Source organism: Salvelinus sp. IW2-2015, linkage group LG26, assembly GCF_002910315.2.
Source record: "Salvelinus sp. IW2-2015 linkage group LG26, ASM291031v2, whole genome shotgun sequence".
NCBI classification, from domain to species: Eukaryota; Metazoa; Chordata; class Actinopteri; order Salmoniformes; family Salmonidae; genus Salvelinus; species Salvelinus sp. IW2-2015.
In genome coordinates, this window is record NC_036866.1 from 28,354,333 (window position 1) to 28,368,361 (window position 14,029).

Below are 14,029 nucleotides of genomic sequence, written 5' to 3' on the forward strand. Positions count from 1 at the left end.
TATGCTAATGCCCCACTGTAAGAACCTGGAGATCTTTACTGGTTCTGAGGGAGGTGACATGGCCACAAACAGTGCCTGAGGCACTTTCCAGCGCTACCGCTGTCTGGACAACAGCCAGAGGGTGGTCAGCTCTGCTGCACCTGAGAGCTAAAGGTATGTCACCACACTCCCAACAGTCATGTATGCTTAAACATACTTGTATGCTCATTTATGTGTTTCTTAAAGTGGCGGTCAGCAGTTGAAACAATAAAAAAACGTACTCCCTACCCGTTTTGGCAAAAAGCTGAGGAATGGGCCTGGAGAAATTTGACCACTCTCAAATTCATAAACAGAGCTATGGATGCAAGGACTGACCATCACGCCTTCTTCTAAAACCCTGTTGGAGGAGACAACCCAAGGTTCCCCGCCTCAGATCTCCTCCAATGGGTTTTGACAAGGATGTGAGTAGAGAGGAAGTGAGGAGTTGAGCAGAGATTAATTGGGACAGCGCTCGTCATTGTTTTAGGTGGAAACTTATGTTGAATGATATGTTTATTCTGTTTGCACTTATCTTTGTTCTACTTGTGCTCTTTGCACAGATGGCTCTGGCTTGCTTATAACATCTGATCTGACTCCCTATGCAATTTTTCTCCTGTATTACTGACTGTATTCAATACAACTGCAAATGTCAAATTGAAATAATTTCAGATTCTGTAATTGATAGATAATGGTAGTTCCCAATCAGAAAATTACTATAAAACAAATGTATTCCTCAGTGCAATGTTTGGTGAATGCATGACTTTGTTTTGTCCTCAGTCCTCCTTTTGAATGGTGTGTGTGTACTGATTCATTTCTAAACGACCATCAATCGAATCCATCCTCAGCTCCAACATTACAGATAGTCCAGTCTGCTGAGACGGTCATTGGCTGCCACTGTAACGGATGTGAAATGGCTAGCTAGTTAGCGGGTACGCGCTACTAGCGTTTCAATCAGTTACGTCACTTGCTTTGAAACCTAGAAGTAGTGTTGCAACCTTGCTCTGCAAGGGCCGCGGCTTTGTGGAGCGCGATGAGTAATTTAATTTAATTATTTCGTTGAGTCGTCTGTTTTCTACCGTTATTCGGTCACATTCTCACTGTACAGTATACCTTTATGGCGTCCCCTCGCCCCGACCCGGGCGCGAACCAGGGACCCTCTGCACACATCAACAACGGTCGCCCACGAGCACTCATTACTCATCGCTCAACCTTGCCTCGTTTCAAGCAAGTGAGCCTAACCTGAGAACGCTATAGCGCGTACCCGCTAATTAGCTAGCCATTTCAAACATCGTTACAGTGGCAGCCAATGACCGTCTCAGCAGACTGGACTACCTGTAATGTTGGAGCTGAGGATGGATTCGATTGATGGTCGTTTAGAAATGAATCAGTACACACACACCATTCCAGGCTCAGCAAGTCAGCATTCCCAACCATTGCACTGAGGAATACATTTGTTTTATAGTAATTTTCTGATTGGGAACTACCATTATCTATCAATTACAGAAATCTGAAATTATTTCAATTTGACATTTGCAGTTGTATTGAATACAGTCAGTAATACAGGGAAAAATTGCATAGGGAGTCAGATCAGATGTTATAAGCAAGCCAGAGCCATCTGTGCAAAGAGCACAAGTAGAACAAAGATAAGTGCAAACAGAATAAACATATCATTCAACATAAGTTTCCACCTAAAAAATGACGAGCGCTGTCCCAATTAATCTCTGCTCAACTCCTCACTTCCTCTCTACTCACATCCTTGTCAAAACCATTGGAGGAGATCTGAGGCGGGAACCTTGGTTGTCTCCTCCAACAGGGTTTTAGAAGAAGGCGTGATGGTCAGTCCTTGCATCCATAGCTCTGTTTATGAATTTGAGAGTGGTCAAATTCTCCAGGCATTCCTCAGCTTTTTGCCAAAACGGGTAGGGAGTACGTTTTTTTATTGTTTCAACTGCTGACCGCCACTTAAGAAACACATAAATGAGCATACAAGTATGTTTAAGCATACATGACTGTTGGGAGTGGTGACATACCTTTAGCTCTCAGGTGCAGCAGAGCTGACCACCCTCTGGCTGTTGTCCAGACAGCGGTAGCGCTGGAAGTGCCTCAGGCACTGTTTGTGGCCATGTCACCTCCCTCAGAACCAGTAAAGATCTCCAGGTTCTTACAGTGGGGCATTAGCATAATCTTTAGAGAGTGCAGAACAATCAGGACATGGAAGTACATTTAGTGTGGAGTCGAAGTCCAACATAAAATCATTTTACGACCCATAGACATTGTTAAAAAGAAAACAACAGTAGGGCACTGGGGAGGTGGAGCAACACATATGTTGTGTAGTAGTCCAGGGCGATGAAGTAGAAGCCTGACTCCACCTGGTCAAATGTGTTCTCTCTACATACTTTTTTGTTTGCAGAATGCTATGTGAGGTTGTCGTGGGCGACCGTTGTTGATGTGTGCAGAGGGTCCTGGTTTCGCGCCCGGTCGGGCGAGGGGAGCCATAAAGTTATACTGTTAGCATTGATGCTGTTCGACCCGGATCACTGGTTGCTGGCGGAAAAGGAGGAGGAGTTGAAAGAAGGGGGTGAGGGTATACGGGATGTGAAATGGCTAGCTAGTTTAGCGGGTACGCGCTACTAGCGTTTCAATCAGTTACGTCACTTGCTCTGAAACCTAAGAAGTAGTGTTGTGCACGCTTGCTCTAGCAAGGGCCGCCTTATGTGGAGTCGATAGCGATGACGCTTCGTGGGCGTCAGTTTGTTTGATGTGGCAGAGGGTCCCTGGTTCGCGCCCGGGTCGGGGCGAGGGGACGGCATAAAGTTATACTGTTACACACTGCCTTTTGACCCGATCACAGGTGCTGCGAAGGGATCAGGTGAAAGGGAAGCGTGAGTGGTACAAGATATCGAAATCCTTCAGTCACTTCCAAGCGGGCTCGCCTACTTGCAAGTTAGTCAATCAGTTACGTCACTTGCTCTGAAACCTAGAAAGTAGTGTGCACCTTGGCTCTGCAAGGGCCGCGGGCTTATTTGTGGAGCGATGGGTTAAAGCGAGCTTTCAGTGGGTGTAGTTGTTGATGTGTGGGCAGAGGGTCCCTGGTTCGCGCCCGTGTCGGGGCGAGGGGACGGTCTAAAGGACGGTCTAAAGTTATACTGTTACACCACCTGCCCTCCATCAAGGTCCTGCACGACTCCAGGGAAAGGAAGCGTGGAGTAAAGATCATCGCCAAACCTTCCCACCTCCACTTCCAAAGACTCTCCTCTGGCAAACGGTTCAGGTCAATCACGACRAAAACCTCCCACCACCTGAACAGTTTCTTCCCCCGTGCTGTGGGCCTCACTAACCGGTCACCTAGTCCATGATGATCCTCTCATCCATGGACTTCTCACTCTGCACTATTCATTCAGTGACTATGCACCCTGCACTATCATTCCAGAACTGCACATTGCTCTTGGGACTCTGAACATTTCTTACATGCATAATTTATAATGTAGCATATAGTGTTCATAGTGTACATACAGTATGTGGATCTATGGAAATTCCGCATCTATATATATTTTGTTCTGTATATTCTGTTTATTGTGTCAGCACCATTTCACAGTCAAATTCCTCTACATGCAAATGTATTTGGCGAACAGAGCTATTCTGACATGTTAACCTGAGTTTAGCTGGTTTATCATGTCAGTTGGAGTTTACATTATAATATTTGGGACTGGTTATGTACTGTAGCAGGCAACAGATTATTCCCTTTGTCATCATATAATAAAAAATCCCCAGTGTGTGTGTCCTTGGGCTTAATACCCTAAAAATTTTCTCTTTCCTGCAATTAGTGGACTCGTTTTAAGTGTTTGCTAGAGCTGACTGTCTGCTTTTTGTTTTAGATACAAAAGTTGCTGGCTAACAAATAAGCTAGCTAACTTTAGCAAGTATACTGAACAAACATATAAATGCAACATGCCACAAAGACTTTACTGAGTTACAGTTCATATAAGGAAATCAGTCAATTTAAATAAATTCCTTTCACAATGGATTTCACATGACTGGGCAAGGGTGCAGCCATGGGAGGGCATAGGCCAACCCGCTTGACAGCCAGTGCAAACCACTGGGGAGCCAGGCCCAGCCAATCAGAATCCATTTTCCCCCACAAACGGGGCTTATTACAGACAGAAACACACCTCTGCACCCTCCTACCTAGCATATGCCACACCTGTCAGGTGGATGGATTATCTTGGCAAAGGAGAAATGCTCACCATTAGTGATATTAACACATTTGTGCCAAAATTTGAGAGAAATACACTTTTTGTGCGTATGGAAAATGTCTGGGATTTTTTCAAATTCAGCTCAGTAAACATGGGACCAACACTTTACATGTTGCGTGTATTTTTTGTTCAGTGTAAAGTCTACTCAACTCAAGGTATAGTATACGTATTAGAATTAATTTCCCAATTAATTTGATTGTCAAGCTGCTGGGTTTTCGGCTCAAATCGCTAAACAGACGGCTCTGCAGTGCATCGCAAACAGAAAGCTCGTAATAGCCAATCACAACACTGGACTGGCCAATGGCAGGAATTTGTTAGTTCGTCCTTCACTCCAGTGAAATTTACCAATCTAAGGTTTCTAGACACACACCCGCCTTTAAGCCCGCACCCCATCACCCTGAAATCCAAACCCAAAGGTGCCAAGACTTGAGAGAGAGCAATTTGAGAAATGTAAATGTTCAGAAATTCATACAAAATGAAGAGCTGAAATGTCTTGAGTCAATAAGTATTCATCCCCATTATTATGGCAAGCCTAAATAAGTTCAGGAGTAAAACTTAGCATAATAAGTTGCATGGACTCACTCTGTGTGCAATAATAGTGTTTAACATTATTTTATTTTTTATCGCTACCTCATCTCTGTACCCCACACATACAATTATCTGTAAGGTCTCTCATTCGAGCAGTACATTTCAACCACAGATTCAACCAGAACGACCAGGGAGGTTCACAAAGAAGGAAAAGCAGACATTGAATATCCATTTGAGCATGGTTCTAAAACATGCATCCTGTTTGCAACAAGGCACTAAAGTAATACTGCAAAAAATGTATCAAAGCAATTCACTTTTTGGCCTGAATACAAAATGTTTATGTTTGGGGCAAATCCAATACAACATATTACTGAGTACCACTCTCCATATTTTCAAGCATGGTGGTGTCTGCATCATGTTATGGGTATGCTTGTAATCGTTAAGGKCTGGGGAGTTTTTCAGGATATAAAAAAAACCTGGTTCAGTCTGCTTTCCACTAGACACTGGGAGATTAATTCACCTTTCAGCAGAACAATAATATAAAACACAAGCCCAAGCTACAGTTTTGACTTAAATGTGCTTGAAAATCTATGGTAAGACCTGAAAATGGTTATCTAGCAATGATCAACAACCAATTTGACAGAGCTTGAATAATTTTGAAAAGAATAATGGGCAAATGTTGCACAATCCAGGTGTGGAAAGCTCTTAGAGACTTACCCAAAAAGAATCTGTAAAGACAGCTGTAATTGCTTCTACAAAGTATTTTTCAATAAATTTGCATACATTTCTAAAAACTGTTTTTACATTGTCATTATGGGGTATTGTCAGTAGCGTATATTTATGGCTGCCAAAGGAAGCCAGGCTTCCCCCAAAAATGTACAATGAAATTTTTTGCCAATCAGAGTTGAGCTAAACTGACTGAGCTCAACTGTTAATGGTCCTGGCACACCAAAAAAAGTGTCAAGGGAAGCCAGCTTGAATTTGGCTTCACTCCCATCACGTCGCTTCAAGATAAATAAGTAATTGACAGAAACAACTTGAATTGTGGCATCTCGTTGTGTTGTTGTCCTCCGGTGGCTAGATAAAATTTGCCCTTTCCTAAATTAGCCATGGATGGAGATAGGGATTTCGACTTTATTCTCCATACTGGTCAATGATTATAAAGGTGATTCTGATCGAACCATAAATTCATAGATTGTGCTCATGGACTGAGAGGAGGGAAGTTCAATAGCTACATAGCTAGATGTAGAAGGCTAATGTTAACTAGCTAACGTTGCCCATGAAAGGAAGTTAGGCTAGCAAGCAAGCATTCGGGCCAGGTAGCCTATGACAACAAAAAAAAAGCCTGTACTGTATGATAGAATTATAGACCGTTTCGTAAACATGAAAAATGTGGAGGATGGCATTGGCGTTTCTCTACAAGTAGGGTGAATCAACATGTTTTTTCTACTTGAACGCACACACACAAATCAGAACCATGGAGAGCCACATCATATTTAGCTTACGTTGATTGGACTAAATTGTTTTTAGTATTTTTTAGTTGTCACTGTATTAGACTAAGCATAGGTTATTTGATGATGTTGAAGTTGAAATGGTGATGGAATGGTGGAGGCAGCTCCTTTCTTTGTGACTTGTTGTTCTCAATCAATAGTTGTTTCGTGGTTCGAAAATGTTGGAAACATTCAATAGCTTGACCATGCTGTAGGTAATGTAACTGTTTGTTACATATAATATGCTTTGTGGACTTCAACAGACAGGTTGCTCTCCGGTTTTGTGATGTAACAAAGGTGTTGTTGAATTTATTCTGACACTGTGTCTTCTTATTGTCTCYGCCTTAGACCTATATATCACGGTCACAAGGCATATGAACTAACAGGTTATAGAGCTAACAACGCAATTATCACAACACATAGGTTTTAATATGGCTTTCTTTTCTAGCTTCCCCAGTGATTTTACCCACACACCGCTACTGGGTATAGATGGGTGAGAACATTTCTTGAATTCAGGTTGTAAAACAACAACATGTGGAATAAGTCAAGGGGTATGAATACTTTCTGAAGGCACAGTTTAAGACATTTTTATTTTTGATCTGACGTCGTCCCCACAGTGACCGTACGTACATACCCCAACCAGAAGCCATGTATTACAGGCAACATCTGCACTGAGCTAAAGGGTAGAGCTGCCGCTTTCAAGGAGCGGAACTCTAACACGGAAGCTTATAAGAAATCCCGCTATGCCCTCCGATGAACCATCAAACTGGCAAAGCGTCAGTACAGGACTAAGATCGAATCGTACCACACCGGCTCAGACGCTCGTCGGATGTGGCAGGGCTTGCAAACTATTACAGACTACAAAGGGAAGCACAGCTGTGAGCTGCCCAGTGACAGGAGCCTACCAGACAAGCTAAATTACTTCTACGTTCGCTTCGAGGCAAGTAACACTGAAACATGCATTAGAGCATCAGCTGTTCCGGACGACTGTGTGATCACGCTCTCCGTAGCCGATGTGAGTAAGACCTTTAAACAGGTCAACATTCACAAGGCCGCAGGACCAGGATGTGTACTCAGAGCATGCGCTGACCAACTGGCAAGTGTCTTTCACTGACATTTTCAACCTCTTCCTGACTGAGTCTGTAATACCAACATGTTTCAAGCAGACCACCATAGTCCTTGTGCCCAAGAACACTAAGGTAACCTGCCTAAATGACTACCGACCCGTAGCACTCACATCTGTAGCCATGAAGTGCTTTGAAAAGCTGATCATGGCTCACATCAACACCATTATCCCAGAAACCCTAGACCCACTCCAATTTGCATACAACCTCAACATATCCACAGATGATGCAATCTCTATTGCAGTCAACACTGCCCTTTCCCACCTGTACAAAAGGAACACCTAGTATGTGAGAATGCTATTCATTGACTACAGCTCAGCGTTAAACACCATAGTGCCCTCAAAGCTCATCACTAAGCTAAGGACCCTGGGACTAAACACCTCCCTCTGCAACTGGATCCTGGACTTCCTGACCGGCCGCCCCCAGGTGATAAGGGTAGGCAACAACACATCCGCCATGCTGATCCTCAACACGGGGAGGCCCTAGGGTGCATGCTCAGATCCCTCCTGTACCCCCTGTTCACTCATGACTGCATGGCCAGGCACGACTCCAACACCCTCATCAAGTTTGCTAATGACACAACAGTGGTAGGCCTAATCACGACAACGATGAGACAGCCTATAGGGAGGAGGTCAGACCTGGACGTGTGGTGCCAGGACAACAACCTCTCCCTCAACGTGATCAAGACAAAGGAGATGATTGTGGACTACAGGAAAAGGATGACTGAGCACGCCCCCATTCACATCGACGGGGCTGTAGTGGAGCAGGTTGAGAGCTTCAAGTTCCTTGGTGTCCACATCACCAACAAACTAACATGGTCCAAACACACTAAGACAGTCATGAAGAGGGCACGACAAAACCTATTCCCTCTCAGGAGACTGAAAAGATTTGGCATGGGTCCTCAGATCCTCAAAAGGTTCTACAGCTGCACCATCGAGAGCATCCTGACTGGTTGCATCACTGCCTGGTATGGCAATTGCTCGGCCTTCAACCGCAAGGCACTACAGAGGGTAGTGCGTACGGCCCAGTACATCACTGTGGCAAAGCTTCCTACCATCCAGGACCTCTATACCAGGCAGTGTCAGAGGAAGGCCCTAAAAATTCTCAAAGACTCCAGCCACCCTAGTCATAGACTGTTCTCTCTGCTACCGCACGGCAAGCGGTACCAGGGCGCCAAGTCTAGGTCCAAAATGCTTCTTAACAGCTTCTACCCCCAAGCCATAAGACTCCTTAACAGCTAATCAAAGAGCTACCCAGACCCCTCTTTTACGCTGCTGCTGTTTATTATTTATGCATAGTCACTTTAACTCTACCTACATGTACATATTATCTCAATTACCTCAACTAACCGGTGCCCCTGCACATTGACTCTGTACCGGTACCCCCTGTATATAGCCTCGCTATTGTTATTTTACTGCTGCTGTTAAATTATTTGATACTTAAATTTTTCCCCTTCTATTTAACACTTATTTTTCTTAAAACTTCTTAAAACATTGTTGGTTAAGGGCTTGTAAGTAAGCATTTCACTGTGAGGTATCTGTTGTATTCGGCGCATGTGACATAACATTTGATTTGATTTGATTTAATCATTAGCATCTCTGCTGTTAGCTAAGGACAGCTCCTCACTTTGAGAGGCTTTGGATCTGACCTGCTTTGCCCCTCTGTGTAAGACCAAGAATTAACACACACACACCTGGCTAGCAAGGAGTACAGTGGTGTTGGCTTACAGTGGGACTGGGCTACAGCTGCAGTGACTCTGGTAGCGCATGTGTGCTTGTGCGTGTGTGATAAAGATAGCATGGTTTATGTTGTCATTGTTTCACTGTCATGTCCTCTCTCTCTCTCCAGTATAAGGGACAGGTTCATCTCCATATCTTTGAGGACTGGTGTGGCAGCTCTACAGCTCAGCTCCGCAAGAACCTGCACTACCCACTTTACCCACACGTGAGTCACTCACACACACACTACACGCCCATGTGATTCCCCCAGCAACATGTACACGACATGCCATACCTCTGTCTCTCTCACTCTTTCTTGCTCTTTCTCTCTTTATCTCTCTCCTCTCTCTCTGTCTTTAGTCTAGAACCACTGTAAAGAAGCTGGTTGTTTCTCCCAGATGGACCAACTATGGCCTCAGGATCTTTGGCTATCTCCACCCCTATACTGACAGTACCCTTCCATCCATCCATCCTGGAGTACAAGTTGAAATTCAAGTAGGGCATCGAGACAGTTCGGTGGATAGTAACACCAAGGCTTTTAACAACTGTGTTTGGTGCAGTAAGACAGCCATTCAACTTTACATGCCACAAGGCGACTAAACCACAGAGGTCCAAACACTGAACCCAGAGGAACACCTAATTAAATCCAAAGAATGCTCTGACAAATATTTGTCATCTAACTGTGTGTGTGTGTGTGTGTGTTCCAGGTGAGTTTGTGTTTGCGGTGAGCTCTGATGATAACTCTGAGTTCTGGCTGAGCCAGGATGACTCTCCACTCAACCTGCAGCTACTGACCTGGATCGGCGAGGTGGGCTCTGAGTGTGTGTGTTGGTGTGTACCTGGATACCTGAGATAGCTGCAGTGACAGGCATGAGTGTGTTTATTTGGGATTATGGCAGCTGTCTTCCTGTCTTTAAGTACGATGAGCTGTCAAGTGTGTGGTGTTTGTCAGACTGGCATGGAGTGGACGGCACCTGGTGAGTTTGGGAAGTACGCCAGTCAGACATCCAGACCGGTTAGGTCAGTCGGCTAAACACTTTGTGGGTGTTTGTATTAGTGAAGGCTATGATTCGCGGGGGGATGAATCTATGTCTAAACACATCGCTGGGAGTTATTTTAAGCACAGGTTGTTTTTTCTTCTTTTTGTGGTGTATTGGAGCTACGGCACTGAGCCAGGATGCACACACAGACATACCTCTGAGGTGAAGTGTGTGTGTGTACGTGTGTGTGTGTGTGTGTGTACGATGATGGATGGTGCAGGGAGATGTGGGTTTGATCCTGACAAAGGACGCTGCCACAAAAACCATAATCAAGCATGGACCGCAGGCTAGAGAGAGGTATAGTAGAAAGAGGGAGGGGAACAGGGAGAGAGGTTAAATGAAAGAGGGAGGGGAACAGGGAGAGAGGTTAAATGAGGTGATAGAGGGAAGGAGGTGATAGTCATGAGATGGCAGGCATCTACAACCACCTATCAGAAACTAGCATAGAGTAAGTGTGTGTGTGTGTGTGTGTTCCGCAGGCTGTCAGTTCAGAGGATGTACTTCTTTGAGATCGTCCATAAACAGAACGACAGAGGAACAGACCACATGGAGGTGGCGGTGAGTTTCCCTTCTCTACTCTATCTTCTGTGTGTGTGCATGCAGGTGGTAGTATTACGTGTGGGTGTTGTGTGTGTGTGTGTGTGTGTGTGTTGTGTGTGTGTGTGTGTGTGTGTGTGTGTGTGTGTGTGTGTGTGTGTGTGTTGTGTGTGTGTGTGGTGTGTGTGTGTGTGTGTGTGTGTGTGTGTGTGTGTGTGTGTGTTGTGTGTGTGTGTAATTGTTTTGATACAGTGGCAGCTGAACCAGCTTTTAAGCTTTACAGTCATCAGCTCACAGTACATATTCCCTCTCACACCCAGTAGAGTTGCACACACACACACACACACACACACACACACACACACACACACACACACACACACACACACACACACCTAACTTATTTGAACTACCTAACCGTTATCTCAGACGTGTGTATGTGTGTATGTGTGTGTGTACAGATGAGTCCGCTATGAGGATCAGTGACGCCACTCACATACCCCAAATGGACGCCAGTCACACCCGCACGCCTAGCAACCAGCCTGACAACCAGCTGAGCAGCCAGCCTGTGACCGACATGCGTTGAGTTGACCCACGGGACACCCTCTACCAGAGTAAGACCTCACACTCTCCCTCGCACACACACTACAACACTACAGTTGTTAGATAGAAAAAACAACAACTGTGTGTGTAGTCCCTGCCCTAGACAGTAGGTACCTACATGGTGTGTTACCTGACTGCTCCTATAAACCAAGCTACATCATCAAAGGCTTCCCTCTACTGCGATACCAGGGCCTGCAGTTTGTATGTACTGTAACTACTACAATCCCTATAGTTTACAGAAATTAGTGTGTTTAGTGGGTTGATGTGTTGTTAGCTGACTATGAGCAGGTCTTTACCATGTTGTTTGTGTGTCTCCAGGTCCACATGTCCTACATCTACCCCAATGACTACACACGGCTCACACAGATGGAGACAGAAAACACCTGCTTCTACCACAACAGTCCCCTGGACCTGGACAGGTGAGAAGGGGAGGGAGAGGGAAAGGGAGAGTGCCGACAGTGAAATGTATGACCTCTATGGGAGAATCTCAATTGCATACTCCTTGCGTCCTCTCTCCTCACCTCCTTAAAACCCATTGGAGGAGAAGGTCAGAGGGGTGGGACCTCTGGCTTTCTCATCCAAGGGGTTTTGAGAAGCAGGCGATGAGAGAGGATGTGAAATGTATGCAATTGAGATTTTCCCTATGGCTCTGAGGACAGTTTCCCAAAAGCATTTTAAGGCTAAGTTCATCATAAGAACCTTCGTAGGAGCATCTTTAAATCTGTGAGCTGTTTGCCAAAACCATTGTTACTAAAGTTGCACTAGAAAACGCTTGTTATTTACCAACTGCCTCAGACAAGTCTTAGAACAGCTAAGTGTGTCTTTAGATGTGTTTTTTCCCGACCATGTCACTTTATACACAGAAGATCTCTGCTAGACATAGAATCAAGATGTTTATCTGCCTCTCTTTGACCACTGATAGCTTCACAATGAAGTTGACTACAAATACAATGTTTCCAATGTCTTTGCAATTGTTACAAACAAGTGAAGGATTAAAAGATGCTTCCAATGAAAACCGAGTTGACTGCATAAAAAGATAAATAGCCTACACAGTATTAGGGATTAACATGGGTAACCGAGATCCCTGAGCAGCAGATTGGATAATGTGCTATTACCTTTTTTTGCCAAATAGGTTGTGGCATGAAAGCCTTTAGCCTAACAAGTCACCATAAATTCGAAGCACACACATAATTGGCTCTACTGGACTGCACACGAGACCCGTTTAGAGTTCTCATCAGAAAATTAGATCCCTGTCCGACCCAAGCCCGGTGATTTAAAGCCCGAGCCCAGGCCTGGTCCGACATCACAGAAATTAAATGAGCCTGAACCAGCATATATCTAGAAAGCAGTAAGCTAAATTGATTTAAACGGGTGTTGAGAACAACGTTGCGGATGTGGGCAGCAATGGAGTGAGGAGATGAAGAAACAGCCATTGGGCCTAGAAAAAGCGCAGAGAGAGGAAACCTCACCTTAGTTATGATCAACTGAATGATGAAAATATTGGAATAAAGTAGGCTAATGCAATTAAAGGCATGTATCAAATTCTCGCTTATATCGAAACTCCCAAAGTCATATACAACCTCTATACTAATTTAAAGCAATAGTTGTTATGATTGGTACAGTGCCATCTCACTGCTTTGTGACAAGCGTGGGGGACTCGTCTAGATAAATCAATCAATGTCAGATCTTTGTTTTCACTGAATCTCTGTTAGGATATTTGGTAGCAGGCTGGTTAGGCTGATGAAATGTTAGCTAAATTGAGATGAGTGCTAATGATCATCTTTAATCTAGTTTGCTCATATATTAGCTGATCATTTTGCTAGCATGTTATACAAGCTAGCAAAGAAGAAGAATCTTCCGGGTTGGAGCGAGTAGTCGCATTTCGCTTCGCTCCACAGGTAGTATTACATTTCATTTCATTACAGTACAACGGTTTGATTTGTTTGATCTTAGCTTAATTTTTTCTTAGCTAGCTACATAGCCGTCTTTGTATCAAAGATAATTGTGTAGTTTAGAGTAATTATCGAGGTTAGCTAGCCAGCTATTTTCGTCCTTCTAACGTAGTCAACACTGCTAGCTGCTAGCTAGCCAGCTAGCTAACTTCTACCGAATAGCAGCACTGTAGGAACTATTACATTACAACGGAACGACTTGATTAGTGTAGTGTTAGCTAGCTACATAGTTGTCTTTTCTTTGCTGTCTTTGTATCTAAGTTAAATGTGTAGTTTAGAGTAATTATCGAGTAATTATCGAGGTTAGCTAGCGCCGCCGTTAGCTAGCCGCCGTTCTCCTACCTAGTCAACACTGCTAGCAACACTGCTAGCTAGCCAGCTAGCCAACTATCATTTTAGTCAATAAGAGTTTTTGCAACGTAAGCTTAACTTTCTGAACATTCGAGACGTATAGTCCACTTGTCATTCCAATCTCCTTTGCATTAGCGTAGCCTCTTCTGTAGCCTGTCAACTATGTGTCTGTCTATCCCTCTTCTCTCCTCTCTGCACAGACCATACAAACGCTTCACACCGCGTGGCGCTGCCACTCTAACCTGGTGGTCCCAGCGCGCACGACCCACGTGGAGTTCCAGGTCTCCGGCAGCCTCTGGAACTGCCGATCTGCGGCCAACAAGGCAGAGTTCATCTCAGCCTATGCTTCCCTCCAGTCCCTCGACTTCTTGGCACTGACGGAAACATGGATTACCACAGATAACACTGCTACTCC

The 14,029-nt window shown here is 44.5% G+C and overlaps 1 pseudogene; it reads left to right on the forward strand.

Annotated features, from left to right (window-relative positions):
* The first annotated feature begins 1,132 nt into the window (after window positions 1-1,132).
* LOC111952202 (beta-1,4-N-acetylgalactosaminyltransferase 3-like) lies at window positions 1,133-11,734 on the forward strand (annotated as a pseudogene).
* Window positions 11,735-14,029: the final 2,295 nt, after the last annotated feature.